Source organism: Tachyglossus aculeatus, chromosome 10 (assembly GCF_015852505.1).
Source record: "Tachyglossus aculeatus isolate mTacAcu1 chromosome 10, mTacAcu1.pri, whole genome shotgun sequence".
Classification (NCBI taxonomy): domain Eukaryota; kingdom Metazoa; phylum Chordata; class Mammalia; order Monotremata; family Tachyglossidae; genus Tachyglossus; species Tachyglossus aculeatus.
The window spans coordinates 47421988-47445248 of NC_052075.1; the positions used below are offsets into that span (position 1 = coordinate 47421988).

At 49.8% G+C, this 23261-nt stretch overlaps 1 protein-coding gene and 1 non-coding gene across 2 annotated transcripts in view; both read right to left on the reverse strand.

Moving 5' to 3' along the window:
• Nucleotides 1–22974, reverse strand: part of CNOT4 (CCR4-NOT transcription complex subunit 4) — a 129796-nt gene extending 106822 nt beyond the window's left edge. Inside the window, exon 1 of the mRNA XM_038753046.1 lies at nucleotides 22909–22974. The gene's annotated coding sequence lies outside the window, so the exon portion shown is untranslated. The remainder of the gene's footprint in view (nucleotides 1–22908) is intronic.
• On the reverse strand, nucleotides 317–404 carry TRNAY-GUA. The gene is given in 2 exon segments: nucleotides 317–352; nucleotides 368–404. It is a non-coding gene; the product is annotated as a tRNA-Tyr (tRNA).
• Nucleotides 22975–23261: the final 287 nt, after the last annotated feature.

Genomic DNA, 23261 nt, shown 5'->3' on the forward strand with positions numbered 1-23261 from the left:
GAAAGCAGAGATCAAGTACTGATCCAAATAATAATAATAATAATAATAATAATAATAATAATAATAATAATGGCATTTGTTAAGTGCTTACTTTGTGCAAAGCACTGCTGGGGGGGATACAAGGTGATCAGGTTGTCCCACGTGGGGCTCCCAGTCTTAATCCCCATTTTACAGATGAGGTGACTGACGCTCAGAGAAGTGACTTGCCCAAGGTCACAGAGCAGACATGTGGCGGAGCCAGGAATTCGAACCCATGACCTCTGACTCCAAAGCCCGTGATCTTTCCACTGAAACAACCTGCTTCTCTAACAAAAAGTCCTTCGAGCTGGAATCGAACCAGCGATCTAAGGATGTCTAAGTACGTCTACTACAGTCCTCCGCTCTACCAGCTGAGCTATCGAAGGCTCTCCATGAAAACAAAGTCCCCCTCGGGGTCCAAATTAAAGGCTCTTAATGTGCAGTGCACTACATTCAGTGAAAATGTGAATTTTCCTTCGACAAAGACTACCCAATTCTACAAGGTGAAAGTGGCGTTCTTGTGAGCGCTGGCACTGAAGTACTCCCCGGCTCGGATGCTGTGGGCAGGCATTATGCAGGCTTGCCCATAAGCACGCCGAGACCAAACAGGCTGGCTTTGTTAGAAGAAGGTCCCTGAATTTCCTAGCCACATTCTGGCCAAGAAAAAAAAAAAAAAAAGCACAGTGAAACCCTCTCGAAGGCGGAACTGAGTATCCTGGGTCAATGGAAAAGTTACAGTATCGAAATCTGGACTTCCGGAGCTTCGGGATTAGATACGGTTAGAAACTTGTGTCTTTCGCCTTTCTTCCTCTTCCCTCCTAAGCCCCCGCTTCCAAACCCCATCTGGCTGCTCAAAGGAGAAAAAGGGTGATATGCTCAGGAGAAGCAGTGTGGTCTAGTGGATAGAGCACGGGCCTGGGAATCAGAAGGACCCGGGTTCTAATCCTGCCTCTGCTGTGTGACTTCGGGCAAATCGCTTCACTTCTATGTGCCTCAGTTATCCCACCTGTAAAATGGGGACAAAGACTGTGAGCCCCATGTGGGACAGGGACTGTGTCCAATGTGATCACCCTGTGTCTACCCAGTGCTTACTACAGTGCCTAGCACATACTAGGAGTTTAACAGATACTACTAAAAAAAAGTGAGCTCCCGCTTTGTTCTTTTTTCCTCACGTCCCCTCTCGATGTTTCTTTGAAATAATCTGCTGCCTTCAAGCTCACAGTGGGTAGGGAACATTTCTACCAACTCTGCTGTATTGTCCTTTCCCAACCGCTTAGTATAGTGCTCTGCAGAGAGTAGGCGCTCCATAAATACCAGGGATTGACTGCTTCTTTGACGAGAACTTTCCCAGTTGCTAACATTACCTGGCTGTTATGTTTCTCCAGAGCAGCCAGATGTGCAAACCTGTCAGGAAAATGTGCCTGTCTCCACCCGCTTCCAGACTTGGAAAACCCCCATCCTTCTCCAACCCCAACTCTGCCCAGGCCCGGCCCTGGACCGTTCCGTCCAGGAAGGGGCCGAACCGCACCGAAGCGGGAGCTGGCCGTCCAGACAACCAACAGTGACAGTCCTGGAATAAAAATACTTATGGTATTTGTTAGGTACTTACTATGTGCCAGGCGTTGTACTAAGTGCCAGGGTAGATACAAGATCACCAGGCTGGACTAAGTCCCTGTCCCAGAAAGTCCCTGTTCCTTTTACAGATGAGGAAACTGAGGCCGAGAGAAGTGAAGTGACTTGCCCAAGGTCAGGCAGCAGACAAGTGGCAGAGCCAGGATTAGAACCCATGACCTTCTGAATCCCAGGCCCGTGCTCTATCCACTAGGCGGATATCCACTAGGCGGACTTGTGCTCCGCCACAAGTCTGCTGTGTGACCTTGGGCAAGTCACTTAACTTCTCTGAGCCTCAGTTACCTCATCTGGAAAATGGGGATGAAGACTGTGAGCCCCACATGGGACAATCTCATTACCTTGTTTCCCTTCCCCAGCGCTTGGAACAGTGCTTTGCACATAGTAAGCGCTTAACAAATGTCATCATTATTATTATTAGGCCATGCGTCTCTAAGTCCCGGAGATAACTGCGCACCTGTAAAACAACCTCCATTTCCCAGCATATGTCCCCCTCTCAAAAGACCTCTTCTAACAATGTAAAATGTGGTCACCCTGTAATAATAATGATAGCATTTATCAAATGCTTACTGTGTGCAAAGCACTGTTCTAAGCGCTTGGGGAGGTTACAAGATGCTCAGGTTGTCCCACGGGGGGCTCACAGTCTTCATCCCCATTTTACAGATGAGGGAACTGAGGTCCAGAGAAGTGAAGTGACTTGCCCAAAGTCACACAGCTGGCAAGTGGCAGAGCCGGAATTTGAACCCCTGACCTCGGACTCCACAGCCCGGGCTCTTTCCACTGAGCCACTCTGCTTCTCTCCCAAGCGCTTAGTACAGTGCTCTGCACGCAGTAAGCGCTCCATAAATACGAGTGACCAACTGGGCCTGTTTCTCTCCTCCTCTTCTCATCTTTCCTCCAACAGCGGTATTTATGGAGACCCGCTAACCGAGCAAAACAAACCTAACGGGATTGAAAGAATTCACAAATGCCACCTGCATCTTGACGGCGTGATCCGATTAGCCAAAGGCCATTAAGGGGATTTGATACAAGTACTTATCCAAAGGAGGGGGTATCACAGGAGATAAGGAGATGGTAAAACACAGTCTCAGCCAAAACACCGCAACCCACAAGTAAACTGGGAGTCGACGACACACTCCTGCAAGGTCTTCCTCGATTACGCTCTCCTTTCCTCCTTTCCCGTCCCTTCTGCGTTGCCCTGACCCGCTCTCCTGATTCCTCCCCGCTCCCCGCAGCCCCTCAGCACTAATATACATATCTGTCATTGATTTATTGATATATTTACATTAACGTGCCTCCCCCTCTAGGCTGTAAGCTCGTTGTGAGCAGGGAATGCTGATGTTGTTACGGTGTACTCTCCCAGGTGCTCAGTACAGTGCTTTGCACCTAGTACGTGCTCAATCAATACGGTCGAATGAATGAGTGAACTGCAATCAAGAAAGGCGCAAGGCTTTCGAATGGAGCGAGAGACAGGGAGGCAAAGACTTCGACGGCTTAAATCGCTGCAAACACTGAACGCCACGTGGGACAACCTGATTACCTTGTATTCATTCATTCAATCATATTTATTGAGCACTTACTGTGTGCAGAGCACTGTACAAAGTAAGCACTTGGGAAGTACAAGTTGGTAACATACAGAGACGGTCCCTACCCAACAGCGGGCTCACATCCTCCCCAGTGCTTGGAACAGTGCTTTGCACATAGTAAGTGCTTAACAAATGCCATCATCATTCATTATTATTAACGCCAAAAAGCAGAAGCGACGGCCTTAGTGTGTCCACAAGCTGGCCGGGGTCCAGAGTCCTGTATTGGATTTTTACAGAGACACACACACACACAGATATATGAAGGCCAATTACATAGATAGGTAGACTTCTAAGATCCAAAAGGCATGGATGATTTGATGGAGACGGTCTCCTCTGTGTTCCTCTAGTTTAACAGTGCTCGAGCCCCTAGAACTGCTGGGGACAGAGAGGAAGGAACAGCAAGACTTTCGGCAAGGTGTAGTGGATACCCCTTCTAGACCATGAGCCCGCTGCTGGGTAGGGACCGTCTCTATATGTTGCCAACTTGTACTTCCCAAGCGCTTAGTACAGTGCTCTGCATACAGTAAGCGCTCAATAAATACGACTGAATGAATGAATGTTGTGTGACCCTCTTCTACACTGTGAGCCTGCCGCTGGGTAGGGACCGTCCCTATATGTTGCCAACTTGTACTTCCCAAGCACTTAGTCCAGTACTCTGCACATAGTAAGGAGGAGGAGGGACAGGAGGAGGAGAAGGAGGAGGAGAGATAGGAGGAGGGACAGGGAAGGAGGAGGAGGGATAGGAGGAGGAGAGGAGCAGGAAGAGGAGGAGGAGGAGGGACTGGAGGAGGGACAGAAGGAGGAGGGACAGGAGGAGGGATAGGAGGAGGGACAGGGGAAAGAGGAGGAGGGATAGGAGGAGGAGAGGAGCAGGAAGAGGAGGAGGAGGGACAGGAGGAGGGATAGGAGGAGGGACAGGAGAAGGAGGAGGAGGGATAGGAGGAAGAGAGGAGCAGGAAGAGCAGGAGGAGGGACAGGGGAAAGAGGAGGAGGGATAGGAGGAGGAGAGGAGCAGGAAGAGGAGGAGGAGGGACAGGGGAAGGAGGAGGAGGACAGAAGGAGGAGGGACAGGAGGAGGAGGAGGGATAGGAGGAGGGACAGGGGAAGGAGGAGGAGGGACAGGTGGAGGAGGAGAAAGGGGCGGGCCAAGGGGAGGGGCTGGGGTCATTCCAGCTAGTGCGGGGCCCCTAACTCCCAATTCCACCATTCCCGGGGGTGGGGGTGGGGGGGTCGTTCTGTGTGTGTGCTTTAGGGGCGGTTTTCGGGGGTCATTGTGGTCTGGATCCGTCACAGCCCCCTGGCCCGGAGAGACACACAGATAGACAGAGACCCAGACAGACAGAGAGACCCCCGCCCCCGACGTCCCTGCTGAGCCGAGGGTCCGCTCCCTGGGCCCGGCTGCTCCCGAGGCTGACCCCACCGCTGACCCCGCCGCTGACCCCCGCGGTGCCCCCTTTGGGGCCCCCTCCCCGGGGGCGGCCTGTGGCCATGGCGGCCAAAGTGGACCTGACCACCTCCACCGACTGGAAGGGGGCCAAATCTTTCCTGAAAGGCCTGAGTGACAAACAGCGGGAGGAGCACTATTTCTGCCGGGATTTGATCGGACTGAAGAAAATCCCCACCTGGAAAGAGACTGCAAAAGGGGTGCAGGCCAAGGCGGAAGAGCCCAAGCACAAGGAGGACAAGCACCTGAACGAGAAAATCTCTCTCCTTCGAGGTGCCATCACCCAGCTGGAGGCGGATGCCATCGTCAATGCAGGGTTGGACCGTCTCCTGCCACCCCACCACGGGTCACCTGGCCAGCGGGAGCGTTGGAAGGTTGCGTTCAGAGTCGTACGCGACGGGACCCCGTCCTCCTCTCCCGTCATCGAATTGCAGGGGCGATGTGGCGGGCAGTCTGGCTCACAGCCCACCTTTCAGCGCCAGCCATGGGCACCACCAGCACGGAATTGGCCCTGCTGCTGCTTCCAAGGTGACGCAGTCATTCTGAACACGTCAGGGGTGTCATTTGCCCTGATTATTGTGATTATAATTGGAGTTCTCTTTATTGTTATCGTCTATCACTGCAGTGGAGGGTTATAATCCACACCTGGCAGAGGGATACTGTTCTTCCTTTGCGAGAAACTCCTCATTCCTGCCCCTGGGTGATGATGATGGTCCCCCTTCTAGACTGTGAGCCTGCTGTTGGGTAGGGACCGTCTCTATATGTTGCCAACTTGGACTTCCCAAGCGCTTAGTACAGTGCTCTGCACAGAGTAAGTGCTCAATAAATATGATTGAATGAATGAATGGATAGAGCACTGGCCTGGGAGACAGGTCATGGTTTCTAATACAGCACACACTGGTCTGCTGTGTGACCTTGGGCAAGTCACTTCCCTCTCCGTGCCGCAGTTACCTCATCTATAAAATGGGGATTAAGACTCTAAGCCCCACTGGGATCGTGTCTGACCTAATTTGCTTATGCCCACCCAAACGCTTAATACAGTGTCTGGCACATAGTAAGAGCTTAACAAATACCATAATTATTATTATTTCTTGCAAGGTACCGAAGCTCCACCCCTAGCTGAAACTCTTTCTCCTTTCAACAGCCTCACTTTACTCTGCTGTTTGAGAAGCAATGATTCCCCCCGGGACCCACCCCATCCAGAAAGGTCTCTACGTGCCTTCTCCAGGAATCCACGCGCTTAGTACGGTGCTCTGGCGAGAGCAGGTGCTCAATAAATGTCACTGACTGATTGACTGACTGCAAACCCTCTGGACAAAAGGGCCAAAGGGGACAGGAACCTTTACAGGGTTATGGTCACACATTCTCCCTTCTCCAGACTGTAAGCTCACTGTGCGCAGGGAACACGTCTACCAACTCAATCGAAAGCATTTATCGCGCCCTTACTATGTGCAGGGAACCGTACTAAGCGCTTGGGAGGGGACAACATGGCAATGTAACATATTCCCTGCCCATAACGAGCTTACACTCTGTGGCACTGTAATATGTGGCCCTGCGCACGACAAGCGCTTGATGAATGCCGCTGATGATGACCATGGAGTGACCCGAGTTTACACCCTCCTGCCTCAATAATAAAAGTAAAATTTATCTCCACACCGCTTCAGCTTCTCTCCCAAATCACAGCCAACTACGCTTCTTCCCTCCCCTAGATACCCGGCCTGACAAGCAAGTGTGAAGAGCAAGTTCCAGTTATTGAGAAGCAGCATGGCTCAGGGGAAAGAGCCCGGGCTTTGGAGTCAGAGGTCATGGGTTCAAATCCCAGCTCCGCCAATTGTCAGCTGTGTGACTTTGGGCAAGTTACTTAACTTCTCGGGGCCTCAGTTACCTCATCTGGAAAATGGGGATGAAGACTGTGAACCCCCCCGGTGGGATAACCTGAGCAACTTGTAACCTCCCCAGCACTTAGAACAGGGCTTTGCACATAGTAAGCGCTTAATAAATGCCATTATTATTGTGAGGTGGGGAGCAAATAACTCCATCCCCTTCCATCCCCTACTGGGCCCACCAGCTCAAGAGGAACCCTGGGACAAGGCCCTCCCCCTCCCCTGCAGATCACACAAGTGGGAAGGGTCTCTCCTCCCCCACCCCCAAAACTGACTCATCAAGAGAGACAATCTGCCCTAGTCAGTCAGTCACTCGCATTTATAGAGCGCTTACTGTGTGCAGAGCACCGTACTAAGCCCTGGGGAGAGTACAATACAACAATAAACTGACACATCCCCTGCCCACAATGAGCTTAGGGTCTAGAGAAGTGGAAGGGTTGCATCCCAGCACTTGCTTCTTGGCACAGAGTAAGCGCTTAATAAATACCAAAATTATTATTATTATTACATTTGTGGTCTCTGGAGGGCTCCCCTTTGCCCAATCAATGCCTTTATTTGGGCCGTTTTTCTTTTTTTTTTTTCCTTTTTTTCTGGGAGCTGAGAGGGAACAATCCTTTCCTCTCTCCCTGAAGTATTCCCTCTCCCTGAAGTATTCCCACTCCCCTTACCACTCTCTTCACTCGGCAGCGGGCCTGGTGCTTCCTTTAGTATCCCCTCTACTGCTCCCTTACGCTGCAGAGTCCTCGCGGGAAAAGTTTCTTTGAAAAATGCCCTACGTCTACAAGCGTGATCACCGTGAGAGGCCCCCTCCCCGGCCCTGAAAGGATTAACCAAGAAACCCCAGCACGGTCCCTGCCCTCCTGGAACTTGAAATCCAACGAGAAAAGCAGCTTGGCCTAGTGGACAGAGCCTGGGCGCTGAAGGACATGGGTTCTAACCCCGGCTCTGCCAATTTGTTGCTGTGTGACCTTGGGCAAGTCGCTTCACTTCTCTGGGCCTCCGTTTTCTCCGCTGTAAACCAAGGAAGGGAATCGATACCTGTTCTCCCTCCTACTGTGAGCTGTGAGCCCCATGCGGGACCGGGACCGGGACAGGGACTGCGTCCAACCTAATTAACTCATACAACAGTGTGTAGTAAGTGCTTAAATTCCAAAAAGAAAAGGGATATCAAACCGTCCAAAAAGCAAGTCGACCTAAAGCCCACTTATTAGGCTTCCAAAGAGGGTAAGAGTGGTTATTGGAAAATGACGGGTGGCATCCCGCTTCTTCCTGAATTGGCACCTCTCCATTCTGCAGCCAAGTGCTCTTCTCAGGCTGCAAAGGACACCGTCAAAGGCATCGGGTTGCTCCTCTCCACCAAAAAAACACACTAGGTGCTTGAGCGGTGCTTTCTTTGACTCCACATGACTAAGAGTTCCCTTGGAAGTGTGCCCAAGGAGCATTTTATCAAGTCTTGTCCAAATCTTCCTTCAAGGCAAAGGCTAAGAACAAATTAATATAGCAGAAGTAGCCCGGGATAAACAGAAAACACTGACAAACTTGCTGAGTTGCTGGTGCTTATTTAGAAAGTGAAAACAGTTGAGATGAGGGCTCTCGAAGACAGAATAGTGGCATTTAAGCACTTACTATATGCCAAGCACTGTTCTATGCACTAGGGTAGGTACGAGCTCATCAGGTTGGACAAGGTCGGCCCCTATCACTCATTGGGCTCACAGTCTAAGGGGGGAGGAGACCAGGTACTGAATCCCCATTTTATAGATGAGGAAACTGAGGCCCAGAGAAGTTAAGTGCCTTGCCCAAGGTCACACAGCAAGCAAGGGTCAGAGCTGGGATTAGGTCCCTCGTCTTCCAGGCTTGTACTCCTACTAAAACTGGTGCTTACATTTTGCAGAAGTTACACAGTGGCACGATTCATATTAGCATCACTTTGACAGTACGTAACTAATCTACCTGGGAACGAAGATACTGTTCATAAACAAAGACTTCTGGTACCTGAGGTTCAGAAGATCCTCGGTTTTCTGGCCCCGAGAAACCTGAATCTTCAAGAAACCTGGGTCCCTTTGGCCAGGTGGTGAAGTAGATAATAATGACGGCATTTTTATTAAGTGCTTACTATGTGCAAAGCACTGTTCTAAGTGCTGGGGAGGTTACAAGGCGATCAGGTTGTCCCACAGGGGGCTCACAGTCTTAATCCTCATTTTCCAGATGAGGTAACTGAGGCCCAGAGAAGTGAAGTGACTTGCCTAAAGTCACACAGCTGACAATTGGCAGAGCTGGGATTTGAACCCGTGACCTCTGACTCCAAAGCCTGGCCTCTTTTCACTGAGCCACACTGCTTCTCAGTAGATGAAGTAGGTGAAGAGACACCATGGGAAGTCTCAGGCACCACCTTTCTTCTAGCTCCTCTAGACCATAAACTCATTATGGGCAGAGAACGTGCCTGCTAATTCTGTTGTACTGCACTCTCCCTAGCTCTGCACACAGTATGCATTCCATAAATACGCTTGATTAGTGTCCCTGCCACTTAGACAAGGCGCGCCCAGGCAGGAGAGAATCCTCCAAAATGATTGGGCTGACATCATTTATAACACCTTCAGCTCCGTGAATCCCTGAATGACGAACTCAGTGAGGGGCGGGATGATCGTTACTAGGGCTGCCGTTCTCTCCCAGGTACACCGATCGATCGATTGAAATGCTACTGAGTCACTGACTGCGTCACACCCCTAGGCATCTCCCAGAAAGCTAACCAGCCAGGTACCTCTTCGGGCAACGGGCCCGGGGCAGAGGGGGAAGAGTAGAGTCAGGAAGCCAGGCGGGCCTGCCCTTGTCAGGAGGCTTCCCCGGTGTTCTATGTCCCATCAAGACTCCAGTTTGCCTCGACTAGCAATTCTCTGGATTGAGACTGCTTCCGAGCCATCTGGGGAGAGTGTGGCCTATGACAAAGGCCAAAGTAGAAAATAAGAAGCCTGAGACCTGAAGCCTGAAAATGAGAAGCCTTCAAAGCCTTACTGAAGGCCCATCTCCTCCAAGAGGCCTTCCCCGACTAAGCCCTCTTTTAACTCCCCTCTGCGTCATCCTGACTTGCTCCTTTTATTCCTCCCCGTCTCAGCCCTACAGCACTTATGTACATAACTGTAATTTATTTATTTAGAATAACGTCCGCCTACCCTTCCAGATTGTAAGCTTATGGTGGGCAGGGAATGTGTGCTACATCGCTCTACTGGCCTCTCCCAAGCGCTTAGTACAGAGCTCTGCACACAGTAAGCACTCAATAAATACAACTGACAGACACATTATACCCGGTGCCTTTCCGAACTTAAACTTCATTCAATCAATCAATCAATCAATCGTATTTATTGAGCGCTTACTATGTGCAGAGCACTGTACTAAGCGCTTGGGAAGTACAAATTGGCAACATATAGAGACAGTCCCTACCCAACAGTGGGCTCACAGTCTAAAAGGGGGAGACAGAGAACAAAACCAAACATACTAACAAAATAAAATAAATAGGATAGATATGTACAAGTAAAATAAATAGAGTAATAAATATGTACAAACATATATACAGGTGCTGTGGGGAAGGGAAGGAGGTAAGATGGGGGGGATGGAGAGGGGGACGAGGGGGAGACGATCCTCTCCCCTTAAGGAGTTGGTGAGCCTTCATTTCTACGGGCGTGTGGTCAAAAATAATACTAATTATGGTATTTGTTAAGTACTTACTATGTTCCAGGCACTAAGTGCTGGAAGACGGTCCCTTCCTTGCTACTTAAGGTCAGCCCCAGACACGAAGGTCACCTGTTCTTACAGTACTAACTCTTCAGATTCACCCAAAGAGGTTTGGCTCAATGAGTAAGCCAGAGTGGTTCATGGAACACAGTCTTTCCCGAAAAACAACGTGTTATGATATACTGGGCAAATCCCCTGTGAGGCTTCCTCCGGAGCTTTCGAGATGCGTTTCACTAGCTGTCTCAGGTCCTGCGCATTATAATAATAATAATAAAGGCATTTATTAAGCGCTTACTATGTGCAAAGCATTGTTCTAAGCGCTGATCTGACTTGAGGTCGTTCTGAAGTGAATGGTGGTTCCGTGGCTACTGTACAGGTGGGCGCATCCCGTAAAGTTAACGGTTCGTGTGTCCCACCATGCTCCCTCCTACTTAGACTCACAGCTCCGTGTGGTACAGGGACCACGTCCAACCTGATTAATTTCCATATACCCCAGCGTTGAGAACAGTGCTTGGCACATACTAAGCCCTTAACAAGCTCGTCGTGGGCAGGGAATGCGTCTGTTTATTGTTACACTGTTCTCTTCCAAGCATTTAGTACGGTGCTTGCAAAGAGTAAGTGCTCAATAGATGACTGAAGTATCATCACTATTATGATTATTACTGACGCGTGTGAGTTTACCTGAATTCAGGGGTTTACACTGATACAGAGAAGTCGATACAGAGAAGCAGCATGGCTCAGTGGAAAGAGCCTGGGCTTTGGAGTCAGAGGTCATGGGTTCAAATCTCAGCTCTGCCAATTGTCAGCTGTGTGACTTTGGGCAAGTCACTTCACTTCTCTGGGCCTCAGTTCCCTCATCTGTAAAATGGGGATTAAGACTGTGAGCCCCACGTGGAACAATCTGATCACCTTGCAGCCCTCCAGCACTTAGAACAGTGCTTTGCACATGTAAGCGCTTAACAAATACCATCATCATTATTATTATTATTATTATTATTATTATACGACCTTCACAGAGTTGGTACATACCTTCCCAGCCTACAATGACCTTACAGTCTAGTTTCAATCAGATTTGGAAGGTTGAAGGGCTTGAAATTTAAAAAAAAAAAAAAGCACTTGGGGATTCTCTGTGATTAGTTTAAAAACTAGGCCTCTTTTTGTTTTTTTTGGTTTTTAAAATCCCCGTCCTCCACTGTCACACAACTAGAAGTTGATGGTGTTTAAGTGCAAGGTGGCATGTCTCATCTGAGGAGGAGGTGGCAGAGTCTCAGGATTCTAGGAAAGATGTGATGCCCACGTGCCAATACCCCCAAGGAAAAAAAAGGTTGTGGTCAGTCTGACCTCGTGAAGCTACTGAAGGGAAAGGAGGTGACTTCAAGCTTCTAGTACTATTCAACAGCCTCACTCTGCTTCAAAAGATGAAAGAAACTACCAAATGACAGCATGGTTCGACCATTTTTCCCTGAACCTATCAATGGCACCAAGGAACCGCGATATTTTCCGATTCTCCTGCTCAGAAAAGGGGGTGGAGGGATTTGGAATAGCTGAAACACTCATGACTCTGGGATTACTCTTCAAAGGTATCTCAGGTTCACCCAAAGGCTAGATGTGTTGGAGGCGCTTTTAAAACAATTACACCCTCCAGGGAAAAGGAACTCTTTCCGATAAGCAATAAAAATCCTTGGTGACCATTTTAGGTGGCATGTATGTCTAGCTGATTATGGAGCCACACATTAAAAAAAACAACAGATTTATAGCTAACAATTAAACCTGCCACTCCACAAACCACTTTAGCATCCAAGTACTTATCCATTTGCTTATTCGTGTGTATCTGTACTGTATTGTATTTCCTCCGTTTGAGCTGTGGTATATTCATCAATTTACGTCTATCGTCTCGCTTATTAGAAGTCCAGCTCGAGGGCAGAGATCGTGTGTTTTGGGTCCCTGAACACCTAGTAGAGTGTTCCACGAGCTGCAGGGACTCGACAAATACTATCAACACGGACCTCCGGTCTTAGCTTTACGGAGGTGGCATTCTGCTAAGAGTAGGAGGGAAAACACTTCCCTAAAGACCACTAGCCTTTATCTGTGTGTCACCCAAGGAATGTCTACTGAGCACCCACTGAGTGTTGGTACTGAGCTCCACGCTCTCCTTTATTACGACGGGTGTAAAAGGGTGGTGAGGAAAAGTCTAAGCAAGAGGTATGACAGGTGCAACATAAAAAGAACATGCTCCTCATCCTCAGTATTCAACGGACAGCGCCAACAGGGGTGACTCCATGGGTCTGACGAAAAGACCGGTGCATGACTAAGTCCACTCCACACCACACATGAGGGCATGGCTTTGACCTGCAGCTGCGGGCATTTATTTGCATCTCCTGGTGCTTTTCGCCACTTTTCCTCCTCACCTTTGAAGGCAAAGTCTTTGCTTCGAAGAGTCACTTCATTGCTGACTGCTGTGCGCCGGGTTGATTTTCTAATTATTCAATCAATCATTCATTCAGTCATATTTATTGAGCGCTTTCTGTGGGCAGAGAGCACTGTACTAAGCACTTGTGAACGTTTGATATGACAATCAACAATTCCCCACCCACAGGGAGCTTATATACATGTAAAACATGTTCCAAGGCTGTTTCCCCCACAGCCACTCTAGACTGCAAGCTCATTTTGGGCAGGGAATGTTTCTGTTTATTGCTGTACTGTTCTGTACTGTACTCTCCCAAGCGCTTAGTAGAGTGCTCTACACACAGTAGGCACTCAATAAATACGTCTGACTACTCAGGGTATATTTACAGAGCTCCTTCCCCATACCTTGCCTGAAGTTGCCCCACATGAATTAACTGTAGGAGAAGAAGCGTGGCCTATTGGATAGAACATGGGCCCAGTCTAATCCTAGCTCTGCCACTTGTCTGCTGTGTGACCTTGGGCAAGTCGCTTTACTTCTCTGTTCCTCAGGTCCCTCATCTGTAAAACAGAGAATAAGACCCTGAGCCCTACCTGGGACTACCTGATTTGCTTGCATCCACCCCAGCGCCTTGTACAAAGTAAGCGCTTTAAATACCACCATTATTAGTAGTAGTAATTGTACCGCAAGTGCTTGGATACCTTGCCAACAGCCATTTTCCCCTCATCTGGCCCAGTTGAGCTGTGTTGTGGCAAACCACTTCAGTGCTGCTTGACTGGCTGTATCTGAGGTCCCCACTTACAGTGATTTTGTTATTTAGTGCTAATATCACCATAACAACTGCTTTTTCTTGGGTTTTTTTTTTTTTAGGTCTTCTGCCCTCCCCCACCATAAAAAAAAAACCAGCCTGCTAAACAGGTTGGAGGAAAAAAAAAAATCGCCTCCAAGACAACAATGTGGTCTTTATCACATTATGATTTTTCCTTAATAAAAGACCCGGAAGAGAGCCACCCATACATCGCACAGCCAGGACCTACGGGTCATGATTATTTTCTCCTACAAGATCATCCTTGCCCTTATGACTGAAATTCCTTCATGTAATAAAGCGGATAGGCCAGCCGATTAAAACTTAAACGCAGAAATCTGGTAGAATGTAGGGCTTAAGAAAGAAACAAACCAAAATCCGACAGAAGAGAATTACAGCAAAGAAGAGCTTCCCAAAAAAAAGAAGCAGCGAAGTCAGTGTGGCCTGTGCTCACCAAGGTATAAAAACACACCTTTGGAAAACAAAATATTCACTGTGTCCCTGACTGCTTCCTTCTCCCGACCTCTACTCAATACCTCTCTTTGCCCTTAGTGAGCCAATAAATTCTGCCCTTAAACAGAGAGGTGGCAAGAATTAGCCCTCCTCTCCAGAAACCCTTGTTCTCATTCTCTCTCCTCCGGTCAGATAAATTTTAAATACTACCACACAATATGTGGCTGGCTATAAGCAGTTCAAATATAACAGGTCTCCCAGTGTTAATTCCTTCTGAGCTAATACACATTTAGGAAACAAGTGAGCCATAAATTTCCTCCTTGCAAATGGAATCTGCTCCGTGAGTTATTATAAAGCTGCTTTCCCTTTTGTTTCCAAGCTTCCGCCGACACACGATGGATGAAATCCTCAAGTTATCGCCACGAGAATTTCGCCGGAACCGTCGACTGAGGAGCCGGGCCATGTTCCTTCTCAAGGACCTGCCATCTTGCAAACCCTCCTCCCGAAGTCAATGCGATACCAATGACGAACTTATGGTCCAAAAAACTTCTCCCTGCTCACTCAGCCCCTGAACTCTCGGAAGGTTCTCCGCTTTCTCCAGGATGGAAACAAGGTCCAAATTCGCCGGTCGTACACCCGCCAGTAAAAATGGTATTTGTGTTTTTAATAAAGATGTGGTTGAGAGAAAAATGTTTTCAGGAAGAAAGGTTTGCTCTAATAAAGGAATATAGGGGGTTTGGGCCCTCTGGGGCATCGCATTATCTAACAATTAGCATGATGAATTGATTGAGAGAGGAAAAACTTCAAAATGGAAGTGATCCACACCAGCAGAAAAATATAATGAATCTACATTCATTTACTTTGGAATCGTCGACAGGGCCCGGGGACGAAACCCCCGGGGAAATCACTCTGAGCTACAATTTGTCAGTTGCTGGGGAGTAAGGAAAGGAAGAAGAGGGAGAACTGGTCAGAGGGAATACAGGAAAGCTGCAGTTCGACAATCCCAAGTCCACGGGACCTTAACATCTTCACCCCAACTGTCTGTCTTCCCTGTCCAGACTTCCGTCTCCTCACCCCCCAGGGGGTTCTTGTTGCTCTCCTACTCTTGAGATCTTCCTGCAACTAAGACCTCATTTCCTCTTCTCCCACTCCCTTCTGCGTCACCTTTGCATTAGATTTGCGCCCTTCATTCACCCCTCCCTCATCCCCACAGCACTAATAATAATAATTGCGGCATTTGTTAAGTGTTTTCTATGTGTCGGGTACTGTACTAAGCACTGGGATGGATACGAGTGAATCAGGTTGGACAAGGTCCCTGTCCCACATGGGGTTCACAGTCTAGATCCCCCTTTTACAGATAAGGTCACTGAGGCACAGAGAAGTAAAGTGACTTACGCAAGGTCACAAAGCAGACAAATATCTGTAATTCATTTCAGTCATTCATTCAATCGTATTTATTGAGCGCTTACTGTGTACACAGCACTGTACTAAGCGCTTGGGAAGTACAAGTCGGCAACATACAGAGACGGTCCCTACCCAACAACGGGCTCACAGTCTAGAAGGGGGAGATGGACAACAAATCTGTCTCCCATTCTAGACTGTCAGCTAGTCGTGGGAGGGGAACATGTCCTCCAACTCCTCTGCTGTACTGTAGTCTCCCAAACGCTTACAACAGTGCTCTGCACATAGTAAGCACTCAGTACGACCGATTGATTCAGGCTTTGCCTCCAAAATATTTTAGACTGCTTCTAAAACCTCAACCCTGCCCCTTAAACCCACCCTTCTTGGCCTGCCGCCCTCCAGGGTCTCCCAATCTACCTGAGGATCAAAGACCGGCTGCTGAAGGAGGTCTGTGTCTGCCCTGACTAACTTATATCTACCGCAGCATTTAGTACAGTGCCTGGCACATAGTAAGTGCTTAACAAAGACCATTTAAAAAAAAAAAAAAGAAGTCTGCAAAGCTCTCCGCCGATTAGCCGTAGCTTCCGTCTTATTTTCTATCCCACTCTGGGTTCTCCATTCCAACTAAGCGTTCTTCCACATTCCTCGGTGAGGAATGTGTCTACCGAGTCTGTTATGTTGTACTGTCCCCGGTGCTTAGTACAGTGCTCTGCCCACAGTAAGCGCTCAATTAATACGACTGATTTGATTTTCGCTCCTTCCAAACCTATACCTAGGCTATTCCTTTAATTGCAGAAAAACTTCCCTGTACCATTTGGAGTGTGAGCAGCCCTCGGAGAAAGGGACCCCAGTGCATATTCTTTCCCAGGGCTTAGTACAGCGCTCGGCACACAGTAAGTGTAGTAGACTACTCCCAGGCCGTCATAGTGCTACCTGTTTGCCGCACTCTATGCCATTCCTCTCTTAGTTCAAGTCCAGCCTCCTTGCGGGAACTCTTCTCCAACTCCCTACTCCACTTTCCCTACAAAGCTAACACATTCGTGAACTACACAAATTCTTATTTTCATTGCTTTTACATTTCTCTTCTCTCTCCTGTTTGTTGTGCCCCCTCCCTCCGACCGGAGGCTCCTTGAGGTCAGAGAACATGATTATTCCAGAACAGGTACATAGACTGGGCAGTCCTAACCTACTGCAATGCTAAAGATCTTCTGGGCAATCGATAAATACTCAACCGTGACAAACACTTCTAATGGAAATAGTGGACCTGCAGGTTCGCTTTACTTCTCTGCACCTCAGTTACCTGACCCGTAAAATGGGGGTTGAGACCGTGAGCCCTACGTGGGACAGGGACTGTGTCCAATCATTCATTCAATCGTATTTATTGAGCGCTTACTGTGTGCAGAGCACTGTACTAAGCGCTTGGGAAGTACAAGCTGGCAACATATAGAGACGGTCCCTACCCAACAACAGGCTCACAGCCTAGAAGGGGGGAGACAGATCGAAACAAAACATGTAGACAGGTGTCAAAATCGTCAGCGATTACCTTGTATCTACTCTGGCGTTTAGTACAGTGCCTAGCACAGAGTGAGCGCTTAACAAATACCACTGTCATTATTATTATTCTCTAGTGCCAAATGGGGCTGAGAAAATATTCCGTCGCGGTTTTCCCAAAACAGCCCTCCCTTCCCCGAGAAAGACCAATGCTCTTCTCTTCTCCGCCTCCCCGCTTATCTACCTGATATATTTTTTTCCCCTACCACGAGGAGAGGGTTAACTAATGATTCTAAGGTGATGAACTTTAGATCTGGGTTACCCCTGCAAATTTTGGCTTGAGAAAACAGTATGTCGTGGAAAGCAGTGGTGTCTACAGTTATAGAACCCGCCAATAATACGTCCCTAAATATCAGTTATAAATATACACGCATACGATGTTATCGCCAACTGAGTTACCACCAAAAACCCTGGTTCAAGAGGTGACGCCCGGGCAGGGGAGCAGCACGGACTCGACCGCAGGGCCGGGAGTCAGGCGGACCTGGGTTCTAATCCCGGCTCCTCCGCTCCCCTGCTGTGCGACCTGGGGCAAGTCGCTTCACTTCTCTGTGCCTCAGTGACCTCATCTGTCAACTGGGGATGAAGTCCGGAAGCTCCATGTGGGACAGGGACTGCGTCCAACCTGATTAACTTGTGTCTATCCCAGCGCTTAGAACGGTGCTCGACACATAGCAAGTCGGCTACAACGAGAAGACACGACTCGAAGGCCGGTCATGCTCATTTGGTGGACTACGCAGAGTGGCCTAGCGGGAAGAGCAGGGGCCTGGGAGTAGGGGGATCTGGGTTCTAATTCCGCCTCCGCCACTTTTCTGCTGTGTGACCTTGGGCCGGTCACTTCACTTCTCGCTGCCTCAGGACCCTCATTTGTAAAACGGGGACTGAATGTCTGTTCTCCCACCTACTTTGCATTGAGAGACCCATGTGGGGCCTGATTGCCCTGTATCTAACCCAGAGCTTGGCACATATTAAACACCTAATACCACAATTATTATTAGTATTACCTTTCTCCGGAAAGCTGGGCTTCCAAATGAGGAAGCCACACCTCTCTCTCTCCTCCTTGGCAGCAGACAGCTTCTCTCGTGACCAAAGACCAGTCGCGGCGAGAAGTGACTGCTTTTCTTAAAGGGTCAAATCACTGTTTCAATTTTATTTTCCTTTTCGAATTACCATCTGGATGACATAACATCACACTGCAAAAGAGTAATACGTGATAAGGTTGCCTAAATACATTACTTCATGCGAAAAACAAAAGTTGCTACTTCTCATTTCAACTTTCTTACCGAAAACGGCTACCTAAGAAGCCGCTTTAAGATACAAGACCACGCTTCTGAATAAAGTTCAAGTTCTTTTAGGAAGTTCACTTTCCAGATTTTTCAGACTAAAACTGGAAGGGTTTCTGGTTAGCATTTTTGAACGTTTTTAGGCAGTAACAAAGTTGCAGAGATTAAAAGAGAACTGGAAGACCCCACCAAGTACTTCCTCACATAAATGGAGAAAAATCGCAAGCGTCGAACCCCCAAAGAGAATGTTACTGCCAGCGATGAGCCTAGTTTTCCTAGTATATCTAAGGTCACAAACTTTATGATTCCAAAATCCGTCAGCTTGCACAGCTTTCTCCAGTACACAACTTTCGTGTTTGGTAAGCACTTGCCAACACCATCTGAGTGACGAAATATTTGGAGACAATTATCTAGCGCATTCTAGGTATGCTGCTTCCAGAACCGGCGAAGATATCCCTGTAACCCAATTCCCTGCCGCTCTTTAGAAATCACTACGTTGAAAGCTGCAACGTCACTCATAAAAACAATCGAGAAAAGGTCAGTGTACCTACTGCCATTAAGCTGAGTCGTGGACAGAGTCTCAAGTCAAGTTCTTGGCTTGTGTCGGCTCCCTACTTCATCTGAATGGTCTTTAAAAATGACGATAATGGTTTTAAGTAGCTTCAAGCCAGTGCGGTAACTGCATCGATGTAAAAATGGATTCTTGGCCATCTCTCCTTTAAAGGCTGACACGTCACTTTAAACTACGAAAAAGAAGTCTCCCGACCAAAATTACCTGGGCTGAAACCAGCTTTGGTTGACTGGAGACATGCGAAATTATTGCCATTATCTCCTGTTACCCTTTCCCAAGGAGAGCATAATAATAAAAATAATAATTGCTGCAATTATTAAGTACTTACTATGTGCCAAGCACTGTATTAAGCATTGGGGTAGATCCAAGATCGTCAATCAAGGGTATCTGAATGCTTACTGGGTGCAGAGCACTGTTCTAAGCGTTTGGGAGAGTACGACAGAGTTGGCAGACACGTTCCCTGCTCACCGGGAGCTTACAGTCTAGAGGGGGAAACAGACATTAATATACAGTTCAGCGATGCACATAAGTGCCTTGGGGTTGAGGGAGGGTGAACGGCAAATGCTCAAAAGTCACAGCACTCCCCTGACCCAGAAATCTGCACCTCGCTACGACCAGAGACCTCCTTTCACTGCGTCAGTCCGCATCCTTCTATAACAGTAATTAATAACAATAATTATGATACTTGCTCAGCGCTATGAGCCAAGGATTGTTCTAAGCGCTGGAGTTGATGTAAGTTAATCGGATTGGACACGGTCCCTGTTCCACACGGGGCTCACGCTCTTAATCTCCATTTTACAGATGAGGTAACTGAGGCCCAGAGAAGCGAGGCGACCTGCCCTAGGTGACCCGGCAGACACGTGGCGGAGCTGGTATCTGATTCCCAGGCTCGTGCTGCTCCATCCACTAAACCACGCAGCTTCCTCTAAAACGGAAAGGCCTAACGGCATCTGTAGACCATTCCCGTCGTCCTACCGAACTGACGGGTTCTGTCATCCGCAGGCCCCGAGACGAAGTTTCGCGGTCCCGCAAGTTAAAACTATTGGTGTTTACCACAGCTTCCTTTCGAAATAATCCAATTACTCATTTCTAGGAAAGGGCTACGTAAACTGCAGGCCCCCACCCCGAGTCCTCAAAGAATGCCAATGCAAGCCAAAAGTTGGGCTGCCTGTAGTCGTACTGGGCTATTGAATAAGGGCTCATTGCGCGCGGAGCACGGACAAATGAAACCGTACTAGCGCTGGAATACTGAAACCTGAAAACTTGGGCTCAGTGAAAACGTAAACCCAATATCCCCCTTCCCTACACAAGTGCAGATCCCGGAGTTCTTTGCCGTACCGAAGCAAGAATCGCAACAGCTCTAAATTAGAATTCTGAAGGCTGAATCTGCCAACCGCTTTATTGGCTGACACGAGAAAGGGGGCGAAGGAACCAACCTCCACGAATTCTTAAAGGATATATCTAATGGGAAACCGAAGGCACAATCTCGTCATTGACCAAGAAAGGGGGCTTTCAAGTCACCGTGCCCCTCTGCCGTACAAAAACAGTTCTCCCCGAGAACGAACTTGGCTGGCGGTTCGGCCGAACTGGACTGCCAAGCGTTTCGACACGCGCGCGAGCGCTCGCTCTGTCCGTGAACCGGGAAGCTCGGCCACCGACGGGGTCGTGAGGAAATCCGAGGTGGGAGACATACTGGACTCTCAGGCTGCGAACAAGATTAAACTGAAATGATCCTACCAAGAAATTCAACTGGCTCTAGTTCCAGGGCAACTCACGTTGGATTTTCCGGGGCTTGAGTTGTTCTTGTCAGGGGCGGGATCTGAAGAGTCTCAGTTTCCAAACAGGGGGCTGGAGTGGAAGACCAAGGAGGAAAGGAGGAAAGAGAGACTGGAAGAGTTTGCCAACTCTTTCTCCGGCTAGAGAATACTGGGGATCGGGTCCAGACGGGCATTAACGCCAAATACCGGGTCGCTCGGGCCTCTGGGTTTTAAAATTAAACTCGGACCACTCCCCACATACAGGAGTGTAAAAGAAATGGACTAGAGATGGATGAAAAAAACCTGCTTGTTGGTGAACTACTTGTTGCGAATCAAAGACTCACTGTTTGCTGACTCCCTTCCTAAAAATAAGACGCCTCCTTTGTATTCAATCTTATCAGGCCACATATGTATGCTAAATAAAATCAATTCTCTACCTCCCAGGGCCTTCTGAGATCGGGGCAGAGAATTTGAAAATTCAAAGCCTTTAAACCTCTCCGGCGCTCATACCTTAGGTTTTTCCAAAAGCCAATACATGAGCCACCCCACTTCGGATACCTAGTTTTGTCTTTCATTCGGCTACCCTGGCAGAACCCGGTGAAACCACCCAACACGCGACGAGCTCCGTCGTCCTGCTGCTCACCGTTCCTACGCCGAAACGTGTCTAATATTATGGCCGCACAAGAAGCCTGACAGATTACTGAAAGTGCTTAATTCAGATAACCGGCGCCTGCGTTACAGCAGCTAAAGAGGAGAGGCCTGATGCTAATTTTCAAACTGCACAAATCCTAACCCATTGTGAGCTCGGCTGGAAGGGGAATTTTCCTCCCAGTCCTAAAATGACTATTCAAGGGTCAAATCAAACCAGACTTGGAGAGAGCGATGCACCAAGCTACTAGAAGAAAATGGTCCTCTGACAGAGTCCAAAAGCACCGATCAGCCTGAAGGAAGGGGTCTCCGTCATCTACGCTGGACCGAATGCGCAAACGTTGACCACACGATCACTCGTGTCCCCGACTAGCCCTGCCTGACCCCTTTCCTCACATTCCGGGACATTTCTTGGCACTGGAGACAAAAAGAATTCAGATAGGGTAAGAAAACAAATGGGCAGCATCTACAGTAAGGTAGGGAAAACAGACGGGAAGGGCAGGGGTGCCAGGCCAAAGGGAACTGCGTGGGTAAGGGTGGCACTGTCCAAAAGATGGGAGAACGGGCTGAAGGGCCAAGAACTTGGGGACTTGGGGGGGGGGGGGGCTGAAGGGGAAAGGGGAATGGAGAGTGGTGGGAATTGGGAATGGAGAGGAGTAATGGGAATTGGGATCTACTGAGACTGAGAGAAATGGGGATGGAGGGAAGGGAGGAGAATGGAGGGGCAGTAATGGGGATGGAAGGGAGGTAGTGAGGATGGAGGAAAGGTAGTGGGGATGGAGGGAAGAGAGGTAGTAGGGATGGAGGGGAGATAGTGGGGATGGAGGGGAGGTAGTGGGGATGGAGGAGAGGTAGTGGGGATGGAGGGGATGGAGGGGAGGTAGTGGGGGTAGTGGGGATGGAGGAGATGGAGGGGAGGTAGTGGGGATGGAAGGGAGGCAGTAGGGATGAAGGGGAGGTAGTGGGGATGGAGGAGAGGAGATGGGGATGGAGGGGAGGTAGTGGGGATGGAGGGGATGGAGGGGAGGTAGTGGGGATGGAGTGGATGGGGATGCAGGGGAGGTAGTGGGGATGGAGGGGATGGGGATGGAGGGGAGGGGATGGGGATGGAGGGGAGGGGATGGGGGTGGAGGGGAGGGGATGGGGGTGGAGGAGAGGTAATAGGGATGGAGGGGAGGTAACAGGGGTGGAGGGGAGGTAATAGGGATAGAAGAGAAGAAGGGGAATGGAGGAGAGGAGGAAGGAGAATGGAGGGGAGGAAGGGGAATGGAGGGAAGGTAATGGGAATGAAGGGAGGAAAGCGAATGGAGGGAGGAAAGGGAATGAAGGGAGGAAAGGGAATGGAGGGGGAAGGGGAATGGGAAGGGGAGTGGAGGGAGGATGGGAGCGGAAGGAAGGAGGGGGCTGAGAATGGGGGTTGGAGGAGTAGGAATTGGGGGGCCTCCGGCCAGCGCCAGCGGCGCCAGTTGGGAGAAAGGGAAGGGAAGGGAAGGGAAGGGAAGGGAAGGGAAGGGCTGCCGTGGGCGGAGGGTGGGAGGGAGGGAGGGAGGGAGGGAAAGAGGGCGGACAGGGCAGAGGACGGCCGGGCGGACGACGGGAGAGAGAGGGGAGAGAGGAGAGAGGGGAGAGGGGAGAGGGGAGGGCGCGGCCTGCACCGGCCCAGCCGAGCCTCGGCGCTCTCGTAGGCGGGAGGCCGGGCGGGCGGGAGGCCGGGCGGGCGGGCGGCGCGGCCCCCGGCCCCCGGTCACTCACCCGCCTTGGGCGCCGGGCCTTTTCCCCGCTCCCAACCCCGCGGGCGGCGGCGGCGGCGGCGGAGGAGGAGGAGTCCGGGGTCCGGGGTCCGGGATCCGGGGTCCGGGGCGGCGGGGTCCGAATCCGTCCGGGGAAGGGGCGGCGGTCCCGGGGCGGGGCGGGGCGGGGGGCGTCCGTCCGTCCGTCCGTCCGTCCGTCCGTCCGTCCGTGCGTGCGGCTCCGACCTCTCAGGGCTGAGCGGGGGCCGCTCGGCTGTCCGGGGCTGCCTCAGCCAGACGGGCCACCATCTTACAGCGGGCCCACACAGCCACACGGACGCTCGCTCGCTCGCTCACTCGCTACCGCGCAGGCGC